Source organism: Phascolarctos cinereus, unplaced genomic scaffold, assembly GCF_003287225.1.
Source record: "Phascolarctos cinereus isolate Bilbo 61053 unplaced genomic scaffold, phaCin_HiC Scaffold_4;HRSCAF=312, whole genome shotgun sequence".
Taxonomy (NCBI): Eukaryota; Metazoa; Chordata; class Mammalia; order Diprotodontia; family Phascolarctidae; genus Phascolarctos; species Phascolarctos cinereus.
In genome coordinates, this window is record NW_027555847.1 from 541,294,191 (window position 1) to 541,318,786 (window position 24,596).

The 24,596-nt window shown below is 38.6% G+C and overlaps 1 protein-coding gene across 9 annotated transcripts in view; it reads right to left on the bottom strand.

The window, feature by feature from the left end:
* The window catches only part of MBP (myelin basic protein), a 218,308-nt gene extending 195,221 nt beyond the window's left edge, over positions 1-23,087 (bottom strand). For 3 of the 9 annotated variants that reach the window (XM_020986926.2, XM_020986924.2, XM_020986927.2), the window contains exon 1: positions 22,658-23,085. The gene's annotated coding sequence lies outside the window, so the exon portion shown is untranslated. Of the gene's footprint in view, positions 1-21,652; positions 21,708-22,059; positions 22,163-22,657 lie in introns of those variants that run through there. The other 6 variants (XM_020986923.2, XM_020986922.2, XR_002324623.2 and 3 more) reach the window with 5 other exon arrangements.
* Between the last annotated feature and the right edge of the window lie 1,509 nt (positions 23,088-24,596).

The window sequence follows — 24,596 nt, forward strand, 5'->3', positions numbered from 1 at the left end:
AAATCCCTTCACCCTGCTTGCCTCTGTTTCATCAACTGTAAAATGAGCTGGAGAAAGAAATGGCAAACCACTCTAATATTTTGCCAACAAAACCCCAAATGGGATCACGAAGAATCAGACACAATTGAAACAACAGAACAACAAACAACAGCATTATTAAATTATGTATGTTTTGTTATTAGAAGGGTAAAAGTTTATATTAAGATTTGAAGCTCATCCAAATAGGGGTAGCACTTGAAGCCTTAACAGTGGATAAGACTGTCAAGCAAGAGAATAAATAGGTAGAGGAAAAAAAATCGGTGAAGAAAACTAACTTTGAAGAAGCTGGAACAAGGTGAGGAGCCAAAGAAAGAGATGGGGAAAGAGCAATCAGAAAGTTAGGAAGCATAGTAAAGAACACCAAGTGGCTTATAAATAAATACATATTGATTAATTATAACTCTTCGAACTAATGTGGCTTAAAATTATCTCCCCACAAAAATGTACTGGCAATTTCTTTCTGTTTTAAACTTTTAACAATAAAGTGAAGAGGTCCAGGTCTTATCACTTCCTCAATCCCACTTCTTTCTTTCTTAAAACATGACCAGTATGAACTTTAAGCAATCCTAGGAAAAGAAAGCTTCTATTTCATACTGATTATAAACAAATTAGTGCTACAAATGATTCACTTTTATGGCTTGGATTGCATATGAACATGTGCTTGAAGAACTGGGCTATATGCCCAACACTATACTGCTGAATTTATATGAACACAATCCCTCTTACTAAGCCTTTGAAAATAATTAACTGTTGCCATATTCCACAAAAGCAATGCATGCATCAGAAATGAAGCAGACATTTTTTGGTTTATTTTACCAGACACTCTTAATAATAATTGAGTAAAAAATTAAAAAAAATAATCCTGGCTGACATTAAGCCTTAGAGATTCTGTTAGCTGCCAATTCATGTCAGCATTGTTCTTCCACATGGATTGAGCAATTTCCTGCCTCAGTCTCTCCTGCTGGTAATATTTATCTTCTGAAGTGAAAAGGAACTGGTACTGATTGGGGAAGCCTGCCAATTTCTAGTTTATTTTTAGGATTATCAAAAAATATTATTTCTGCCAGTAACACATTTAGAGATCAATCTCAAATATTCACATTATGATAGAAAAGGGTAGCATGCATAATTCTAGCATAAATCATCCCGAACCCTTGTGTTGGTAGACTTTTTTCCCAATCTCTCCCCATCAATTTTTTTTTGGTTTTTTGAAAAGAGCTGCCACAAAGTAGCAATACGTATGAATCTATCTCTGTCCTTTATCTTCTATTGGCAGAGGTGTGAATGAATAGCGAATGGAAGGACTGACAGGGATCAAGAAGAGGAAACAGGAGAAACAAAATGACAACCAATCTGCAAATTTCTTAGTTCATCTCTCCTAAGTGAGATGTTCAGAGTTATACCTCTGCATAACAGAAAAACTGATGGCCATCAGAAAAACAGCTGCAATCTAGGGAAGTGGGAAATGGTGGGGTATCCACCTTCTAAATTTACAGTTAACATTCAAAATTCTGTTGCAGACTGATGGAACCTGAGGAGGTCAGGCAAAACCATGAAATGGGTTGACATTTTTCTTCAGTGCTGCTTTTTTACTACTCTTAGATTCTTCTTCTATCCACCTAGTATCTACCCTTTGCTGTGCAGGATGCAGGCATCTAAGATCCCAGGATTTAGAACTAGAAAGGACTTTAGATATCATATAATCCAAACTTCATTTTACAGATGAGGAAACTAAGACCCATAATGGTTATTATTTTCTTAAGTATGCATGGAGCTGAACCATGCATTTCAGCAACTAGGAGGGCACATTCCAAATGCTGGAGGCCTCAGATGCTTACTACCTGTGTGACCCTGAGCAAGTCACTTAACCCTATTTGCCTTAGTTCCTTCACCTGTAAAATGAGGGGGAGAAGGAAATGACAAACCACTCCAGTATCTTTGCCAAGAAAATCCCAAATGGGGTCACAAAGAATCTGACACAACTGGAAGACAACTGAAGAACAACAAATTTCTTCAATAATTTTTGCTTTCAAAAAGTCTTGGTTCCTTGATCCTTTCCTCTCCCTCCTCAGGCAACATTTGTAAATTTTATTTATTTTTTTTTGAGGCAATCAAGGTTAAGTGACTTGCCCAAGGTCACACAGCTAGTAAGTGGCTGAGGCCAGATTTTAACTGAGATCCTCCTGACTGCAGCACCAGCACTCTATCCATTGCACCACCTAGCTGCCCACATTTGTGCACTTTAAGGAAAAACTCTCGGATGCAATAAAAACACTCATGTAGAAGCAACTCATGTAGAGTTAAGAATTTCAGGTTTGTAGAAGAGTTATTGGGGGCTGGGCCCTTCAGATGATGCTACCCTACTGTGTGCATGTGAGCCATGATATGAATATATTAATTTACTTTTCAAGTGGCAGTTGTTACTGACCAATTTAAGGGTAGTTTTGGCTATGAAATACTGATGCTGAAATTTTATGATATGTAACTTGGACAGACTTTTCCATCTTACCCATGGGCAGCCATAATTCTTAGGCATAATGAATGTGAGCAAATCTTGTCTGAGCTCTTACTGTTCGTAATTTATAATCAGTCCAAGAATCACAATGTCTATAGTGCATTTCTCACCCCAACTGACAGCTGGTACACTTGTAAATACATACTTTAAATCTGGTTTTGTTTCTTTACTAGTCTTTTATCTCCATGGACTGGTTTTGTTTGTCTTCTGTTGTTCTTGATAAGCTGCAATATGAATGTGTCTTTAATATATAAGGTGCCCTTACCTTACAAAGGCAAGATTTTCTCTTACGAGCACAAAAACCTTTTAAAAGAGCTTCTGAAACATATAAGTAGGCAGTGACATCTGCCTCAATTCAAGTTTTCCCCTTTCCATTCCAATACTTTTCTGTAATTGGAAAGAAATTGCTCATACTTTCCCCAGCTGTGGGTATTAGATAATCTGATTGTATTTGTGTTCCTAAAGAGTTGCTCTGGGGTGGCATCCTTGAGGGACCAGCTATCGGACTGTAGGAATGTCATAGCTACACATGGCCTAAAAAAAATCAATCACGATCACTTCCACCTTGGTCTCACCTCATTTACCTTCTGACATGCTACCCTAAACTAACTGAAAGTGGAAGAAATAGGGTGGTGTTAGTGGAGAAAACGGTGGGTATCAAATTTTTATTTTACATCTGAAGTCACAAAAGCAGGGAGAAAGTCCAGATCATCTTGTGGAATTGCTCTACTTCAAAATTCATCACAAATTTATGTCATATCACTGAATGTTAGAACACTTTAATACAGCTTTTAGAAAACTGGTATTCAGTTTGCTAGCCTCAAAATATTTTGCTTAATGTGGTGTTGCCATAACAGCAACATGGAGTGGACAGTCCTTTCGCTCACTTTCTTTATCACAGAAACACACAATGCAACATATAACAACAACAAAATCATTTCTTTCCTTCTAAATTTCTCTGACAAATTCTCAGTTAAACTTTCCACTTTTTCATTTGGCAACCCTTACAACTCCATATCCATTCTGACTCAATTCCTCATCTTCCTCTTCATTGTATTCATTCTATATCTAAAAAGAAAATTACCCATGTTTGACTGATGCTGCTATTTTTGTCGCTCAGCAGCGTTTGATTCTTTATGAAGCCATTTTGGGGTTTTCTTGGCAAAGAGACCGAAGGGGTCTGCCATTTCCTTCTCCAGCTCATTTTATATATGAGGAAACTGAGGCAAAAACAGTGATTTGCTTAGCTAATAAGTGTCTGAGGCCAGATTTAAACTCCACAAGCTGAGACTTCCTGACTTCAGGCCCAGAACTCTATCCACTGTGCCACTTAACTGCCTTTTTTGATTTGTGTTAGCTTTATCGTACTCAGTGACACTTCCCCTTCTTTCTAGCTCCCTGAGTTATCCCTTGCATCTTTCAGGTTTAATCACGCTTGTCTCCTGACTTCCTCTTTCTCTTAGTCACTACTAAAATATGAAGGATTTGAACTTACAATACTTCTGTTAGGTATTACAGTGGCACCAGGAATGTTCAGTCTGCACTGGGGTGAGGTGACTAAGCAGTGAAGGCTGATAAACTAATGATGGGGCAAATGACACCACATGCACCAACTAGTTCAGATTTACATTGATGCAGGGATGCCTTCTGCAGTTTGAGGTCATAGCCACTAACATTAGGTTATACCCTGCCCATTTCAGGGCATGTTACAATTTTACTTTAGTCTGAGATCTCCCTCCTGGGACCAGATTCTCTAACACAATTAGGAACACCTTAGTCCCTAGGAGTTTTTAACACTGGGATTGACTCTGAACAACTGTCCACCTCTTTGACCTGGGGGAAATAAACCCTGTCTGGATTCATCCCTGATGGTCTGGTCTAGGGAAAAAAAAATCTTCAAGGATCTATCATAAGTAGTGCTAGAGTTAACCATCCTCCAGGTTGTACAAAGATTCTCCTGATTTTAATGGGCTCCATTCCTTATGTGGAGGAAAACATATACCACAGTAGAACATTTTCAAAATCAATTAAAAAAAACACAGGGAAAATAATGGAATTACAAAAAAAAAAAGAGTTAGAAGGAACTTTATGAAAACCTGATTAAAATATCTCTTACTCTAAAACACCCTAAGAATTTATAGGAAAAATGGAATCACTGAAAAAGAAGTTGGAAGGAACTTTTTAAACACTTGATTGAACTCCCTTGCACTTATCACTAAAAGCATCAGCTAGCTTTGAAGATAATGAAGTTATTATTATAAAGCTAAAAGTAACTACCATCTATTGCTCTCTTCTCTGTGATATGGTTTTTGAAATTACGATTCCAAATTACCAAAGAAGCATTTTCTCAGGGGAAAAATCACATAGGATCAGCAGCAATTCTATTAATGTTGACATTAAAACAACAACAACATAAATATAAACACATACACCATAAAATCTTGATAATGTATTGCAAAAAAAAAATCCTCTGACATGGTATAATTTTCACCATTGTGAAGTTCATCAGAAAGAGGCTCTTTGATTTGCAGTGTACAAATTACAAGGGAATGTAAAAACTATCTTTCTGATCTATCATATGGTGCATTCAGGCACCAACATATTTATGTCTCCATGGGCTTTCCTGAAATTGTGGAAAAACTGATTTCAACCAGATACACAGGAAAATTGACTATTAATCTCATTGCTTTACAGTCAAACTTCCTAAACAGATGCTGTGACTAATGAGGGTACAAATCTGATTGGATTTTGCAAGCTACAGAAAATTCCCAGCAACTGTGAAGTTGGCAATTGCACAATCCAGGAGGCCAACAGTTGATAAAACGAAAGACAAACCAGTTTAAAAAAAATTTGTTTTAAACTGAGAAGGCCTACCTAGAGAGGAAGCACTGAAGAGCAAAAGCCAACTTCTGAAGAACTTGTGCTTCTTTGTCCTGGCTCTCATAAACTTACTATGTAGTTTTTGGCAAAGGTCACCCTTATCTGCATGTAAACAGGAGACAGTAAAAATAGATCTCCTCGAGGTGTTTGGGGGATAATTAGCTGTTGTTTTGAAAACAGTGAGGACGCACATTATTATGTCAGAATAATTTTAACAATCCAGGGCATGTGTTTGTTTCCTCTCTGTATTCCACTGAACATGCCATTTCATCAGCCATAACTTGTGTCTCATTATGAGCAATGGGGAGTCACAGCTCTCTATGACACTGGCGTAATTAGACGAGAGACAAATACTTTAGGCATTCTTCATAGCTAGAGCAGGAGATGAAAATAACTGAAGGAAGTTTATGTAACTTTATACACCTTAACTAATCTACTTCTGATACAACATATAAATTCCTTAAGGCCTTTGCTGTTTCCTGTAGATGTAATGCACAGTGGATTACAATAAGCACTAAATGATCAACATGGAAGTCAGCTTCCAGAGCCATAAGTTCAAATGTCCCATAGGGGCTAAAATTCCCCTTCATTCTGCCTGGTTGGAATAAAATCAGTATCCCGAGAATAGACAATACATTTGAATTGTAAAACTCTTCATTGTAAAACTGTTAATCTACAACTTCCAAAGAGCAGAGTAATGGTTTGAATCATGTGCTAAGGTCCCAGACAGTACCTTTAACCCTCACCAGCTGCCAGTGAATGGGTGCTATGAATCACAAGAGATAGCGTGTGTAAGAGAATTAAATGCAGAGGTCTCAGCACAAACCTACCACAAACTGGAAGGACAAATAACATAAGACTTCCATGGCTACCTCAAAAAAGCTTACAACCTCAGTATTATACTCATCTCACTATCTTATAATTTCTACCACCTCAACATCTCTTGAATGTGTCCCCATCTTTCCACTCACACCACAACCCAAGTTAAGGCCTTCATTACCTCCCGCCTGGGCTACTACAATAACCTTCTACTTGGTCCCTGTGCTTCAAGTTTCTTCCCTCTCCAATCTATTCTCCTCCATTTGACTCCTGATGTGATTTTTCTAAGCATGGGTTTAACCACGTTACACCCTTGCTCAGTGAGTTCAAGAGGTTCCCTAATCACTTCTAGGATTGAATATAAAGTCCTTCGCTGGGCATTTAAAGACCTTCTCAACATGACTCCTTCCTATCTTTCTGGGCTTCTTACCCTTTGTTCCCCTACTATCCAGTTACACTGGCCTGTTTGTAGTTCCTCACACTATATTCCATCTCTTTGCCTTTGGCACTGGTGGACTCTGAAGCCTGGAATGCACCTCTGCCTTGTAATATCTCTGGCTTCAAGAAGCAGCTTAAAACCCACTTTTCAGGGAGGCCTTTCCCAGTCTCCTCAGCTACTACTGCTTTCCCCTCTGTGATTACCTTCCACTTATTCAAAATAATATGTCTTGTTTGTAACTAGTTATATACCTGTTGTCTTTTTCATTACAACGTATGCTCCTTGAGGGCAGGGACTTTTTTTTTTTTAGTTTTTTGTATCCCCAGCACATAGCACAATGCCAGGCATATAGTAAACACTTAACAAATGCTTGTTTGCTAACTGACTCTTCTTGAAATAAAATGAAAAGATGAGGTGGCAAGAAAAAAGATGATGGGGAATCTGTTCCATGTCAAACTTTTCTCAACCTACTGAGCCTTGAATTTAGTTAAACAAAAAAAGCTTCGTGCAAAGGTAATACTTATTGCATATCAAAGTTCATACTTTTAGGAAAGTTCTATTACCTAAGTATGTAGACGAAAATTTTCTAGGAGAAAAAATATCACTCCCTCCACTGTCCTTGCTCCCAAGAGTCAGCATGGCATAGGAAATAGAGAGCTAGCTTTGGAGCAAGAACTGGATACCAGTACTACCCCACATACCAGCAGTGTGACTCTAGGCAAGTCCCAAATCCCTTAAGTGTTCTAGGCAACTCTGATTCTTAGTCATGGAGTAGGCATTGACTTGCACTCATGGAAGGAGTTCCTGCATTTGGGAGTTCCCACTATCAAAGAAATCACAGGTCCAGTCTCAGTACTCATCCCTATTTTTTCCCCACCTGAAAATCAGAGCAAAGGTAATAAGGTAGAGTGGAAACAGCCAGATCCATAGAATCAAAGATCCTCTGTTCAAATGCTAACTCCTCCATCTATAACTATTGTGGATCCTTGGGCAGGTTCCTGGACTTCAGTTTCCTCCTTCGTGAAATGAGAAGTAGAGGAGAAGATAACTTAGGTCATCTTTTATATCATCATTCCTCTTTGTAGCTCTAGAAATGATTGAAGCAAAATCATTTGCATAGGAAACTAAAATAGTTACTGGTGGTGAGTTGTTTCAGTGGAGGCCAATTCTTTGTGATCCCATTTGGGGTTTTCTTGGTAAAGATACTGGGGTAGTTTGCCATTTCCTTTTTTACAGCTCATTTTACAGATAAGGCAGGGTTAAGTGACTTTTAAGTTGTCATTCTATTGATGACTTATATGACACTGAAAAATTACCCGTCTTCAATCACAGTTTATTCACTTGTGCAAGAGTTACCAAATAGTTCATTCTACACGTCTTTTGTGGATCATTCATGTTCTCAATGTGCTTTGAAAAAAATTCAAGAATTTTTGATCATTTAAATTGGTAGATTACTTGCAAACTGGTGACAGGCAATATATAATCATTATGTAAGAGATACCAACTAAAACTAAAATTTTCAGTTTAATACTCTAAGAATTGAATTTTTATCCAGCTCTTGAAAAAAAATTTCAATCATTTCAGTGTGATGGTGGCTTCGTTTACCTGGCTATAGAATAATACTGATAGAGCTTATAGCTGCAATTCACTGGACATTTATTCATTCAACTTTTGTTAATTATCTCCTAAGCCCTTCTGAAACTATTGTAATGAGAAGCAAAGACTGATATTCCTAGTTTCCCTTTCATGCTATGTAAAACTGCAAAGGTAAACTAGAGCAATTAAATCTTTTAATTATGCCACTTCTATCACCAATAATTACACCTTCTCTCTACCTCAAACTATCAGAAGTACTAGGTAAAGGAATTACTTTTATCTAATTATCTAATGCGAGTATTTCCAACAATAAAACTCTTATAAAAACTCTTATAAAATATCTCTCTTGACTCATCTGAATACATCCCACCCCTTCACTGTGACCCCTCCCCAAATAAAAGCAAGCAAACACAACGACAAAGAAACGCAACTTCTCTGGTTAAAAACATTCCCTAGTCTATCTTCTAACTCTGGTAGTCTCAGCTCAGTCATTCCAAACATTAGAATATACTAACTCTCAATAACACCTTTAGTTTAAAAGAGCTTATCAAGTACTTAGGATAGCCTTTGAAACCACTTAAAGAAAGTTAAGTAGAAAGAATCCCTGATTACAATGAGGTAAAGTAGAAAGAGTTTAGGATTGGGAACCAGAGTGTCTGTGGTACTTACTAGTTCTATGACCTTGGGCAAGTCATTCAAACTTTCTGCCCCTCAGTTTCAAATGTAAAATGGGTACATTAGAGCATATCAGAGGTGTCAAACACAACACTCCAGAGTGTTATCTGAACCAGATTAAAATGCAATTGGGAAATATTTAACTAAATAAAAATGCAAGAAAACGTGACAAAATATAGATGATATTACATTTTAAAGCTAAGTCAATATATGGCCCATGGAGATCTTTAAATATGGTTTAGTGCCCATCATTTCTATCTGAGTTTGACACCACTGAACTAGATGAATCCTCTGAGGTTAAACTGAAGAAAATGTCAATCAGTAAAGCTATATTAAGGACCTACAATCTGCCAGGCATTATGTGAAGTGCAAAAAAAGGCAAAAGATAGTGCTGGCCCTCATGGAGCTTACAGCCATTAGTGGAAACAATATGAGGACAACTATATATACAAAATAAGACTACAAGAAAAATAGGATATAATTAGCAGAGGGAAGGCAGTGGAATTAAGAGGGGTTGGGGGAGGTTTCCTGTAGAAGGTGGGATTTTAGTTGAGACTTAAAAGAAGCCAAGGAGGTCAAAAGGCAGAGTCGGGGAAGGAGAGTATTCCAAGCATGGGAGACAAACAGAAAAAATTCCTGGACAGATTGTCTTCTTCACGGAACAGTCAGGGGGCCTGTGTTACTGGATCAAAGAGTAGGTGTCTGTGGGAGTAAGGTATAAGAAGACTAGAAAGGCAGGAGCGGCTGGGTTACTGAGGCAATAGGAAACCCCTGGATTTTATTGAGAGAGAGAGAGAGAGGAGAGAGAGAGAGAGAGAGAGAGAGAGAGAGAGAGAGAGAGAGAGAGAGAGAGAGTATGTGTGTGTGTGTGTGTGTGTGTGTGTGTGTGTGTGTGTGTGTGTGTGTGTGTGTGTAGGGGGGGGGAGAAGGGAAAGGATGACAGGATCCAATCTGCATTTTAGGAAAACATTGAGTTTTTAGAAAAAAGGATCATAATTGTCCACCTGCAAAAACTGATCACATTTTAAAAGTTACATGGTTCTGCCAATAAAAAAAATGTTATTTAGCTGCTATAGCAAAAAAACCCTTAAACTCAGAATCAGGAAATGTAGCCCATGGTGACACTTAATCGTATGACCTTGGGGAAGTCACCTGACATCTTTGGGCTTCAGCTCCCCCTCACATGCTTTATAAAGAAAGCACTTTGTAAATCTTGAAGGTTTATTTAAATGTTAAGTCGTCAAATTTTCATCTCTCTTCAAGTAAATTTGGCCACAGTGGCAAACTGCCAAAATCTACTATGGTCAAGATTACGGTCAAGATTAAAATAGTACAGGATAAAATTCATCAAAACCAAAGCTAAGCTTTTCAAATTTATGTTTGCTCTACGTTAATAAAGCCAGTAAGGGCAGCTAATGCTTTTGTTCACATTATTACACATTATTACATAATACTCAAATCAAAGATATGAACTGGTAGCTCTTTTGCTCATCAACTGGCATAATTTCTATTCTGTTTGGAATCCTCTGGTATCAAGTTTAATGCAGATCAAGGTAGGGGACTGGGGGGAGTTCCTTAACCTTTTTGTCAAGTTTAGTCAAGTTTATAGACCCTTTCTCAGAACAATATTTTTAAATGGGGAAAAATGTGCATGCGTATAGGATTGCAAAGGAAACCAATTATAATAAAATATATTTATCAAAATATTTTTAAAAACCCAGTTTATAGCTCTCTCCCCTCTTCTCCCTTCCCCCAAGGTTAAAAGCCCCTGTTTTAAAGAGGAGCTGCTAAAACATTTTGCTTTTCATAAATCCACTGACATTTGAGAGACAGTTTGGCATGGCAGACAAAGAGCCGGACTTAAAGCCAGGGAAGGTTGGGTTCAAGTCTCGCCTTTGACAAATTGTTGGCCCTGTGACCCTGGCCACTAGGTAACTTCTCAGTGCTCTGGGCAACTTCTTAATATTCTAGTTGGAGACAGTACTGATATACATGGGAGTTCCCCATATCAATAAAATGACAGGTCTAATCTCTACCACCTATTCCCATGGTTCTCAAACTTTTTGGTCTCTGAACCCCTTTATATTCTTAAAAATTATTGTGGTCTTTCCAAAAAGCTTTTTTAAAAATGTGGGTTATACTAGGGGCAGCTAGGCGGCGCAGTAGATAGAGCACTGGCCCTGGATTCAAGAGGACCTGAGTTCAAATGTGGCCTCAGACACAAAACACTTACCAGCTGTGTGACCCTAGGCAAGTTATTTAACCCTACTGATTAACCAAAAAACAAACAAATAAAAAAAAAACAACAGAAAACAAAAAAAATTAAAATGTGGATTATATCTATTGTTAGAAATGAATATTTTAGTATTATTACAAAAATAATTTTGGCGTCATTCTCTTAAAGGTTCTTGGCAGCCGGTGGCAAAATAGATGAGTGCTGGGCCTGGAATCAGGAAGACCCGAGTTCAAATTTTAATTCAGACGCTTACTAGCTATGCTACCCTGGGTGAGTCACTTAATCTGTATTTGCCACAGTTTTCTCAACTGTAAAATGGAGATAATAATAGCACACACCCACAAGGTTGTTGTGAGGATCAAGTGATGTAATATATGTAAAATGTACTTAGCACAGTGCCTGGCTCATAGTAAATGCTATATGAGTGCCTATTCCTCCCTTCCCTCCTGGGAACTCCAAGAGGTCCTCAAACCACACTTTGAGAATCCTTGTTCTGTTCTATCTCTAGTGTCACTTGAATGATTCCTTCTTAAATAATGTAGCTTCAAAATTGATACCTCTAGATTTGTAGAAAACAAACATGCCAGGTCTTTTCACTTGGAAATCACATGTGCATTCTGTTTTATACTCTACCTGCTCTTCAGCCTAAGAATTTTTCACCTGTCACCCTGCAAAGAATAAGGATTATCTTTTGGAAGGTAATATAAACATCCTCTTCAAATTAAGACTTGCCATATGAATAAAAACAGAACAATCATCTTCCCTAAAAAACTCTACAATAAAATGACACCCTGATTTAAAGACTTTTGCATTGCTCCTTATTGGGAAACATAATTTGTACCCACAGAAAGACAATGTGAATTTGTGTTTGTGCTTTAGAAATCAATAAAATTTTATGCTTTTTTTTTGTCTTGTTTGGTTTTTTGGGTTGGTTTTTTTTTATTTTGGTGAGGCAACCAGGGGTTAAATGACAGAAATCAATATAATTTTTGAGAAATTAAATCTAAGCTCTCCTGTTTTTTTAGGGGGTGGAGCACTGGGATCTGGGAGTGCTGGCATGAGAATTACATGTGCTGATACACATCAGCAACTTGTTTGTAACCTCTAATCTTCCCCCCTAGGGCTCTGAAGGGTTAAATGATTTGTCTGTGGTCAAAAAGTTAGTATGTATCTGAGGCAAGGCTTGAGCCCAAGTCCTACTGAGTTGCAAGATCAACATTCTATCCTTTTACTATGTTGTCTCTACCAAGTTCATTACTGACAAAACCCAGCAAATCATAAAACAAAAACAAGAAAACTGAATTATAAAAGATGTAAGCATTTTTGTCAATTCTGAGTAGGCCTGATACTCAACAGCAGGATGCACACATATGTCTAAATAGCCATATCTCTTTTCATTTGTGGAGCATAAGTTTTAGACAAGGAATTACAGTAAAAGTATGAGTATAACAAATTTTGTGGCATATTTTCCTCTATTCAATAAATAAATACTGAGCTTCTACTGTATTATATAAAAGCTACAACCAGCAGCACACTAAGAGGTAAAAAGATGCAAGGACTTCACAATCAGATAGGGAACATGACAATTTTTCAGTTATAAACATGGAGTGTGGAAAGTGCTATTTAGAAAGAAAGTGGTAAGGGAAGCTCAGAGAAGAGAAATTACTTCTAGCCTGAGAATAGATGGAAGAAAGAAGAAAGCAGGGAAGGTTTTATGAAAGAAGTGGCATTTGATTTGAGCTTTAAAGGATGGATAAGATTTAGGTCTATAGAGATGGGGGGAAGTGAGGGAAAAGAGATAGAGAAGGAAGGGATTAGCTATTCCAGAATGAAGGAATAGCATGAGATCTAAAAGCCTAAAGAAATGAAGAGTAATCCAAAGTTTCTAGAGCACAGGATGTTTATAAGAAAATAGTGGGACATAAGGTTGCAAAGGAAGGTTATGAAACAGAACAGAACCAGAAATTTTACTTAAGTACAAATTGTATGTTGTGACTAGTTTTAAGAGAAGATAAATTGTATCATCCAGAATAAATTTCCACTGAACATTAACCTTGGAATTAGTGAAAGATCTTTCCTTTCAAATTCAATAGCCATGCTAAGCCCAGATCCTATTGAAGTTTGAAAGGTAAGCCTTATCAGATCTTTCTACATATTTTTTTTTTGCTCCGAGAGCAATATTAGCTAAGAAAAAGTAAACATGAAATATCTAGATAGAAACTACTTAAAGCCTTCAAAAAATACTTAAAACACATGTTACCAGAATAGTAATTTGCATTATGAAGGGAATGAAAAACATCATTTTTTAGGTAAAAGAAAAAGCAAAGAAGAAGAATATTGTTCTTTGGTGTTAGAAAACAACAACAAAAAGTCATGTGGCAAAGAATAAAAAAATTTCTGATTTACAATTGAAAAATATTAAGCTACAAATTTTTTTCCTTCACAGAAAATATGCAAAGGAATTTTAATACTTATGTGAAATAAAACTTCCATTATCTTTTTTTTTTAAAAAAGCCTATATAATTCAATTTTTCTGAAGCCTTACAGTTGAATGTCAATCTTGTAACATGGATTATTGGGAAAGTAGTGAGAAGCTGCCAAACCAGTAGCTCATAGGGCAAAATAAGAGTCAGTACGGTTGCATCCATGGCATCTTAACAATTAAGTCAATTGGTATCATCTGATTTCAACTTTTGCTTAAAATAGGTCAGTTAACCAAATGAGACTTTTTGTTCTGCTGACCATTAGATTTTGCCCTGTTCAGAAAATTAAATTGAACGAAGTCATTTTTGCTTGTGTACCTGTTTTCATGCTGCCTGATCAACATTTAAGTAATAGAAACAGAATCTTAGAAATAGAAAAAAATCTTAAAAGTCATTTAGCCTAATCCCTTACCTAACCATCCTGATGAATGTAAATTGAATCTCCAAAGAACTCTAGCATTTTGGGGTTACAAGAAAGCTTTGACAAATTTAATCCCATATGGATTTCCTCTAGTCTACATTCTTCTTGCCAACTGGTCCTCCTGCTTCTGCATTAATAAAAATACAACGTTCAGAACAAAGATCATTCTTATCCACCCTTTCCTATTTGTCTTTGTTTAGGTACACCTGTTGTACAAATAGGGCAGCCCTGAGCTCAGGAAGTCCTGAGTTCAAATCATGTCTCAGGTACTTTTTAGCTGTGAGACCCCTGACAAGTCACTTAACCCTGTTTGCCTCAGTTTCCTCATCTATAAAATAAGATGGAGAAAGAAATGGCAAACCATTCCATTATCTTTGCCAAGAAAACTCCAAACAGGTGTGACAAAGAGTCATACATAACTGTAGTGACTGAACAAAAACTTGTACATATCCTTAAAAAAAAGTATAGACAACGGTGTCTATTTGATAAAAAACAAAATTTAATCTATGGCTAGAAGTTATTTTTTCCCTGGGTTTTTCCTATGGTTTATCGTTTTCAGTGCAGGTTTATTTGGTCATGTTGTGGGAAGACTATTATTATATTATTATTTGGTTTTGAAGCACTGGGAATATTTATTCTTTTTCATATTAGTTTGCTTTTGGAATCCTTTTCTTTGTAGTTGTTGGGAGTGATTTCTATCTCCATTAGTCAAGCAAAGGATTCACACTAGAAAGACTCTTAGAAGGATGCTATCTCATCTAGGGTGAGCCTTCTCTAATTCCACAACACAGTAAGGTGGTACTGTTTCTTTAGTGTTTCTGCAAGTTTGAGAGTATGAGAAAGGTCTTCCATTCATCCATGCAATAGTTACTTGTTTACTTAAATAACCAAGATATGACATGATACTAGGTAAGACTGATATTCATTGTTCTCTTTAAAAAACCATTGTGCCATCTGGATACTGTCTATGTTGTTAAACTCCAGATTACTTAATCACATCTTTCTTTTTTCCTTCTGATTTCCTCCCCTCAAGGTCCCCTTCTTCCTTAGTCATGAGACTTATGAAATTTTCTTTCCAAACCACTGTGGTAGATCTTTGAAATAGAAAACAGTTCCTGAAACTGAGTTTGTTAGTAAATGTTCTGTTTATGGTTTAATGTATGTCTTTACTTGTTTAGTGATTTTTTTCAGTAATGTCTGATTCTTTGTGACCCCTTTTTGGGGTTTACTTGAAGGGTTTGCTATTTCCTTTTCCAGTTGATTTTACAGAAGAGGAAACTGAGGCAAACAGGGTTAAGTGACTTGCCCAGGGTGGCACAGCTAGTGAGGCCCTAGTAGAACTCAGGTCTTCCAGGCTCCAGGTCCAGTGCTCTATCCGTTGTAACACTTAGTTGCTTATCTTACAAGAAAAAAAAGTTATATTTAACACATCTACACCAGTTGGTAAAATTGTTCTGTACTTAACTTTAATTTAAATTATCCCACCCAGTTATTGCAGCAATTCATATACTAAAAAACCAAAACAAGTAAAAAGGATTGCTAATAGAGAATTCAGTGAAAATCAAATCTACAATAAAAATTAAATAGACAGTCTTAATTTTTAAAATGAAGGTATGACTTCCAAATGGTGACAACTGAAGGTTGTAATTGAGAGTAAAATGTCAGCCTATACTAGAGTACAACACAGGTCATATAGGACAAAAGATCTGATAAATACAGGTTGGCAGTTATATTGTCTTTTACATAAGGAAGAGATGATAACTATAAGGCTTTTATTATTTTTATCCTTGTGGGATATTGAAAGCTTCTATTTTATGTACATTTGCTTAAAAGCTAGGTCTTTTTGGGGGGGGGGTTGGTGGAGAATTCCAGATGGATAGCAGGACTTTGATAAGGATCTAATCTTAACTTGAATTCTGGTAAGTCAGTCAGTCAGTCAGTCAGTGACCGGTATTCCTTAAGTATTTGCTAGGTACCAGGAAATGTGCTAAACAGGGAAGATCCACTGAAATGCAACAGCAGTCTCTGCCCTTGAAGAGTTTATGTTCTAAAGGGGAAACAACACATAAATAACCAAGGTACGTATTAATCACATACAGTGTACATGAAGGTAATTTGAAAGGGGAAGGTGCTAGCAGCTAGGAGGAATGAGAAAGGCTTCCTGAAAAGAAGTGGGATCTGAACTGGTTCTTGAAAGAAGCCAGGGAAACTTCCAAGGCAGAGGTACACTCCAGGCATGGGGGGGTATGGAGTACCAAGGCACAGAAATGGAAGATGAGAGTTTTGTGCTGTGAATACCATAATGGACAGTGTAACTTGATCTTAGAGATCTACATCTTATGTAGAGATCTTAAAGATCTTAGAGGGGAGTAGCAGAGGGAAACAACTTGTAAGAAGACTCTAAAGGTAGGAAGGGGCCATGCTGTGAAGTCCTTTAAATGCCAAACAAATGATGTTATATTTGTTAAGAAGTGTCAAAGGCCTCTGAAGAATCTCAAGTATAATTCATTCATACTCGAAGAATTCAGATGTGTGAACCAAATTCAGTTTGTTAACAAAGCTTCAACAAGTTACTGTTGAAAATAATTTAACTGAAATAAGATTCAATTTTATAGTCTTACTAATGATGATGACATATATAAAAAGAAATGCACACTAACCACAAGGAACTCTAACTGGAAGCAAGCTTCCAATAAGAAGAACCAATCAGCTATAACTACAAATAACTCCTTTGTCACAAGCTATTTACATTAAACTAACGGCTCAGATATACATTTCTAGAAAATACTCCTCTGAAATCATATAATGTCAAAAGTACTGATCATTTAGATCGGTTTCAGCCTCAATTGGCTTTTTATGGAATTTCCTATTCTCACTTACCTTTGAATTTTCCTTCTTTATTTCTTAAAAAGATAAATTTTCTCTTTCTCCTCCCCCAAAACAGAACTACCTCTAAGTCAGGAAACTCTTTTTATGCCAAAGTGGAGAACCAAAGTCTCAGCTTAATTTTGCATTATTGTCAAGAGATCTAAAACAACAACAATAATAATAATAATACCTAATATTTATATAACACTTACTATGTTCCAGGAACTCTGCTAAGCACTTTACTATTATCATTTCATTGGATTCTCACAATAACCCCAGAAGGTAGTTGCTATTATTATCCTTATTTTTAGATGAAGAAATTGATACAGAGGTTAAATGACTTGCTCCAGGTCTCAGGGCTAGTAGGGTTTGAAATCAAATTTGAACCCTGCTCTTCCTGGGGCCCAGGACCCAGCACTCTATCTACTGCCCCACAGTCCTAGAAATAAAAGTTTCTAGGAATAATTTCTCTTATGACTATGATATCAGTCAGTCACACAAGTACTTATTAAGCATCTATTATTTGCCAATCACTGTGAAAGGTGATGGGGATCCAAGAATTGGATCTTTGAAGGTTTGATATGAGCATTAAAAAAAAACCTGGGAACTATCTTTAAGGATCTGAACATTTATGAATACAAACACATATGGATATAGAAATATGTACAGACATGCATGTCTATACATACTTTTTAAGTGTCAGGTCAATATTTTAAGTTCTACAAGTTCCTTTGACATGGAAAACTATTAGTCTGTAATATTTTGAAGGGATAGGGGCTGCTTCAGTCATCAGTACTTAAAAATTATTTTTGAAACTATCATTTCAAGGTTTTTTTAATTAAAAAAATCAAATTGGTATATTTAACTCATAATGAGATTAACAGATAATGGGAACCAAACCAAAACAAGTCTTGGTTACCCTCCCTCCAATAAATTTCAGTAAAAAATATGTTTCTATGCTTCAAGAACCCATAATTTCTTCAGAAACAACTAAAATTAAAATTTACATAGGAATAAGTCTTTATTTCAATAGTAAACTTCTAAGTTTTAAAACAAGACACTAGGGCAGATAGGTGGTGCAGTGGAGAGAGCACCAACCCTGAAGTCAGAAGGACCGGAGTTCAAATTAGGCCTCAGACCAAACACTTAACACTGACTAGCTGTGTGACCCTGGGCAAGTCACTTAATCCCAATTGCCTAAAAAAAAAAGAAACCCAAAACCAAAAAAAACCAAAACCAATAAGACACTGAGCCATCTTCCATGTACAAAACAGACTGAAAAACTAAGTTATGTCAAAAGGCAACTTAATCTAATAACCAGAAGCCCAAATGCCTACAGGGTAACAGTGACAAAAAGATACGACCAAAAAAATCCATAATACATATCCTCAAAAGGCCTTCTATTTGTTTTTCCTTTTGTGTAGTACTCAACTGATTTCCCTTCCCCTGCTCCCCCAAACCCTCTAGTCAGTACTAATCCATAGGAAAATGTTTCCTTGTACCAGTTATGTGGGTAGAGACTGACAAAACTTTTACTACTCAGGGTGAGCTGTAAAAATGGATCAAAGATTATAATCCCTTCCTTGCAAGTCAGCCTTACTGGATGGATAACTAATAAAAAATGAACAAAGAGTCTATTTTCATGGACTCCCTTATGCCTGGAGTGAGAAAGGGTTCATTGTAGACATTTAATAATGATATCTAGTATAGAAGTCTCCCACCACTTGCATAGTTTCTTGGGTCTCTCAAGGGGCTGAATGAATTAGTCAGTAGTATGTTGACTGCTTTTGGAAATATAATGGTACTCTAGGGGCTCACATTTGTTGTTATGGTGGGACTCAAAGAGAAGCTATAGCTAAAGCAAAAAGAAAATGGTGGCCCATAAACAAGGAGTTTGTTTCCTCTTATAAATTGGGTAGATCAGTGTTCTTGGCTTTCTCAAAGTAGCCTACAATTTAGAAAGCACATGAAATTGAAGCAACTGAATGGGACCCAGAGTAGCTGTTCATTGGTTTGTATTTCCCTCCCATGCCCACAATGGCCCCTTGCCTTCTTAGCTATTATTCGTTTCTTTATGGACAGTCTTTTTTTTTTAAATTAAGACATTTATACCTTATTTTCTTTCCTTTTTATCTTTAATACAGTATTAACCTAATGATTATGAGCTGAGATTAAGACATAGAAAACCTCTCTCTTTACCTCAAAATTTTTGGTCTTGTCTTAGGCTTTAGTGATTTACATTAGTCCTTTAATAATACGCTTCCTTACAATACCTGCTAATTTCTTTATTTCTTCCTGACTTCATCAGTACTACATATTTCATTCTCTTAAGGGTCTCGACAGTTTATAAAACTATAGATTTGGCATAACCACTCATTATTTATATTGGCACCTTACAGACAACTCAGTGGTTAGTATTCACAAATCTCATCCCTTAAGAAATTAAGACAAACATTTTAAAATGTTTAAAAGTAATAGAATTTACAATTCAATTAAAAGCTAAGATACTGATCTTTAGGAATCACTCCTTCCTGTTTGAGGGCTATTTTTAATCATTTGTGTAGAATTTATTTGTTTCTCATCTGGCATCCCTGCTCAATGACTGGACGGCATTTAGGGTGTCCAAGGTGTGTTTTATTGCGCTGTTAAAAGCAGTTGTGGTACTCAGGCCTACTTCTGCAAGTGTGTTGTAACACCAATAAAAGCATAGCTCCTGATATTTTAATGTCTAATAGCTATTTATTAAAAATGATTCTACAGTAACTGAAATATTTTTCTTCTTTACTATTCCAGTACCTAAAGGGGCATACTTTAGAATAACAAAGATATAAAATAGTTTCAGACTAATAGTTTGATCATTTTGTAAAAAAGACTGTATATGACAATATGCCAAAATTAGTATTCATAACAAATGTCATAACAAAGACATTTATTATCACCTACTGTGTGAAAGTAACTACCCTATCTAAGTGGAAAATAAAAACATGGAGCAGGTGTAGGAAGTGAAGATGCCAAGGGAATTTTTTTAAAAATTTAAATCCCAAATATGTTAGCTTATCAAGTTTTCTTCTTTCTGACAAAAGCAACAAAATTGTATGATGATAACTGTTGTTCTGAGTCACTGTACAACTCTAAATAATCAAAGAAAGACTTAATTATTTTTAGTTTCCATATTTGCCGAAAGAAGAAAGCAGACCAATATACTTTAGACAATTTTTCAACAAATTAAAACTAAAAATATGTTTTAAGGACTGTTGAATTGAGAACAACTGTATATTCTCTCAGCATTCTGATTAAACCTTTAATTATTGAAAGGTGATTGATTTTAACTTTGAACTTCTATTTTCTTGGTTACACCTTTCACGTATTATACTTTGTTAGGGACAACTAATATCCATTTTCATAAAAATCACAGAATTTTTGATCTAGAAACCTTTGGATTTAGACTAATAGAAAATGAAGGTACCTCTGACATGATCTAGTCCAATGTCCTCATTTTATAGCTAAGGAAACTGCTGCCCAGAGAAGTAAAGTGATTTTTCCAATCTCACACCCCTGTGGTAGAACCAGGATTTAGAATCCTGGACTCTAAGGCTCTTTTCACTCTACCCAGAGGTCTGCTGCAGATCATGTAGTCCAGTCCCCTTTATTTACTGAAGAGAAAGCCTGTGTCCAGAAGGATGAATAAACTTGTTCAAAGTTATACAAATGTAAGACGGGGAGGGGACAGAAAGTTGGGCCGTGGTGGTGATAAAACTCAGGTCTTCCAACTCCCAAACCTATTCTCTTGTTATTACACTCGGTTTCCCTGCAGCTAGATGGCGCAGTGGAGAATGCCCGGCCTAGAGTAAGGAAGTGAGTTCAAATTCAGCCTCAGACCCTTACTAGTTGTTGTGACCCTGGGCAAGTCACTTAACCCTTGTTTACCTCAGTTTCCTCATATGTAAAATGAACTGGAGAAGGAAAACGCAAACCACCCTTGTATCTTTGCCAAGAAAACCCCAAATGGGGTCATTAAGATGGAAATCACTGAACAACAATAAAATCCCCTACAGAAAGAAGTTCACAACCCTCCTCGTTCATATTTTAACTTTTAAAAAATTACATATACACACACATTCTAATTCAATCATGAATTGGATATGTTGATTCTCCTAATGTAACAGCAAAACAGAGGAAGAACAAGAATTCATCCTTCCAGCGTTATAATTAATTCCAATAACATCCAAGGACTTTAATTGCCCCCTTCTCATCCAGCTTTCTAAAACACCCAATTAAATTAGGCCCTGAAAGGTATCACTACCTTTGTGACTGCAGAATGACTCTGAAATACAAGCAAATGGATTTCTCGTAGACCTACCGAAACCAAGAATTGTCAGAGACAGGTATGGAAAAACAAATCAGGCACACCATTTGGAAGCTATTCTTTGACTTATAGATGCCGGGGACTAGATTTAAAAAGACCAAAAGAAATCGGGGCGGGGGAGGGGGGAGAGAGGAGAGAAGGAGGAATCACGAATGAAAAAGTTTCCATGTCAAGAGTCCTAGGAAAAGTAGCCCCTACAGTCGGCGGTGCAGGTGTCGGGGACAGCGGAGGTAGCAGAGGTCGGGCATGCCAGCGAGGTCAGCAGGGGTACTGGCCGAGAGCTGGAGGAAAGGGTTTACTTAAGAGTTCAATTACCGAGCTCCGGGGCCAGAGAGAAGTTTGGTAACTGATCAGCGGAGCAGTGCGAACACGCCATAATCTGAAACCGGAAGCAACACAAGAAACTAGGGCTGCAGCTCCTTAACTGAAACTCTGAACTTGCAGGAACGGGCTGCACGGGTTTGCAATTAAATAAATAAATAAAAACTAAAACACTCGAATACGTTGTTTCTTGACCAGTCGGCCCATATCACTGGCTTGGGATAGGAGTGTCCTTTGTATCAATGGAAGACAACATCCTTTAAACCTTTATCACCCACCAGACTCCACTAAACCCCTCCCCCGCGAGAAGCTTCCGAAGACGGGGTCAGTCCCGGGGACTCCGGTCCTCCCCCCAGACTGACACTTGGTAAATCCACCCGGATAGTAAGCAACCCACTCACCCGCCCGACGCCCCAGCATCGTCGAAGGGCAGGAGACCCTTCCTCCAGCTGGGGCAGCTGCCGCCGCAAGTACACGAATTAAAGTCGGCCTGCCTCCCAGAAAACACCTTTTATCCCGAGAAAAGAGTCTCTGTGCGGTTAGGGACAGAGATCATGCAGGAAACGCCTGGGAGCTGGGCCGACACCTGCCCCGACCCTGCGGGGGGGGAAGGGGGAGGGGGAAAGGTGGTGGTGGTGGTGGTGGTGGTGGTGCCCATTCCAACCGAGTCACCTGCGCTGTTGCTGCTTAGGTATCGGCCTCCGCTTTCACACCGCTGGGACCATTTCACTTCCCCCCCGGGTTTGGTAAATGGTACTTCTATGACGCCCCCCCCGCCCCGAAATCCGCGGTCTGAAGACAGCAAGAGCTATATCCCTCCCTCCGTCTGCCCCCATGCCTTTGAAAAGGAAGATGAGAGAGGTCGAAGACAGCTTTCTCACTATTCCGCCCCACCGGCCAGTTCCCTGCCCCCTCTCCCCGCCTAGGGCTAGGGAAAGATGAGCAAGGAGACAAAGGGCCGGAGAGGTACCCCAGCCCCTACCCCTGACGTTCACGCACCGGGTCTTCAGCTCGCCTCGTTGCTTCCGGCTAGTTCCAGGGGTTACGGTATCCAAAAGCGAGAGGGTGGCGGGGGGCAGTGGGGGAGAGGCTCGCTGACCTCTCCCCCTGGAGCAGAGCCACCCCCAGGTGGGGTGAAGAGGAGAGGAGGCGAAGGCAGTGCACCAGCAGGGACAGGAGGAGGAGGGGCCAGGAAAAGCCCGGGGAGAATGATGAGTGAGTGAGTGTGTGTGGGGGGCTGGCGGAATGCTCTTCCCTGGTTTCTAGGTCCAGGGAGGGGGAAGGTGTAGACAAAAGGTGCAGGCGTCGGGGGGCTTGCCACTCTGCTCTCCTAGATGCCCCGCTACCTTCCGCAGTGGCGGGGAGACTCAAAGACTAGATCTGCTCTCTAGAGCTGAGCAGCTGGTGACTGACAGGCAGCTCTAGGAGGGACACTCACACACCCTTCTTCCCCTCCTCTTTACCCTACGGCTTCCTGTGAACAAGGTAAACACATGGGCTGACTCGTAACTGACTGCCCTCTCGAGACAGCCCCACCTAGACATACTGTGTTCTGCCTCTCCAACCCAGAATGCTTCCTTCCCCTTGAGACTCCCTCAGCAGTCCCCCTCTACCTCCTGAAGTCTGCGACTCAGGCAACAATTCCCTCTGGCTCTGAGCAGAGCTAGATAGAGACTAGGGGCAGGGTTACCTTGTGTAAATGAGGGGTATTTAGCACTTTCCTTTACCCATTCCCAGGTGTCAGAAGGAGAGGAGTCTGTAGGACTGGGCCCCCTCCTTCAAGTTTAGGGATGGCCCATCTTGTAAATAGTTCTTTTTTGGCAGTTCTGCCCTTCTTGCGTCTTAGATGAGCCTTTTCATCTTTCTTCACCTATCTGGTCCGCCCAGTGCAGGTACACGAGTACCTCACCTTTTCTAGTCTGTCATATTGAGAGGAGTTACTGGGTATAGCTTGTGTAATAAGCACTTGAATTTTAAAAGGGAAGAAAGTATCAGCTACTTTTTGAGAGGCCAAGGCAAGTATTGAGCTCGTTTTTTGATCTTTATCCTTAAACCGTCCCCTTTCCACAGACTACTTCCCCGCCTTCCCTCTCCCCTCTGCGGCGGCGGCGCCCTCCCCCGACCCCCTTCCCCCCCCCCCCCCCCCCGCCGACTTGATAACATGCCTAGGCCTCGCCAAAAACAAAACAAAAACTTTCATGGACTCTTCCAACTCTTCTTACCTATCACTTGCCAGACTTCTTCAAACAGTAATCTATTCCATTTTTGCCTTCACACCACTCCCCAGCCCTTTAAAGACTGGTATTTATCCCCACTGTGTTTTGCCATCTGCCTTCTGAAAGGTCATTTTATTGCCTAATCCAAATAGTTTTTCTCAGGCCTTATTACTTTTTGACCTCTCTGTAGCATCTAACATCACTGACCATTCCTTGATCCTCAATATTCTTTCCCCCCTTGGCTTCTTCATAGAACAACACACACTCCTCATTCTACATTTCTTATTACTTCTTTTTACTTTATCTTCTAGGTCTTCTTACATGGCTTCTCTACTATTTCTTGATCTCTTAAGTTCTGTCCTCTCTTCTTATTTTCTGCATTTTCTTTTACAATTTAATCTGTTCTCATCCCCCCCCCCCAAAAAAAATTATCCCTACATTTGCAGCTCTGAAGATCTCTCCTGAGCTTCAAACTTTCCAATTGCCTAATGAAAATCTCCATCTGGATATCTCAGTATAAACTCTTTATCCAGGTAGTGAGGATCTCCACAACCTGCATGCTACCTTTCCAGCACCCTCTAATTCTACTCCTGCCTGGCCAGGTGTGCTATTCTTCAAATGGGGCTACTCACCATCCTTCATGTAAGGAAAGGGTTTATTTTGTCAACTTGGGTTTTGAGATTATTATAATATTTTTTATATGATCCAGTGTTCCTACCCCC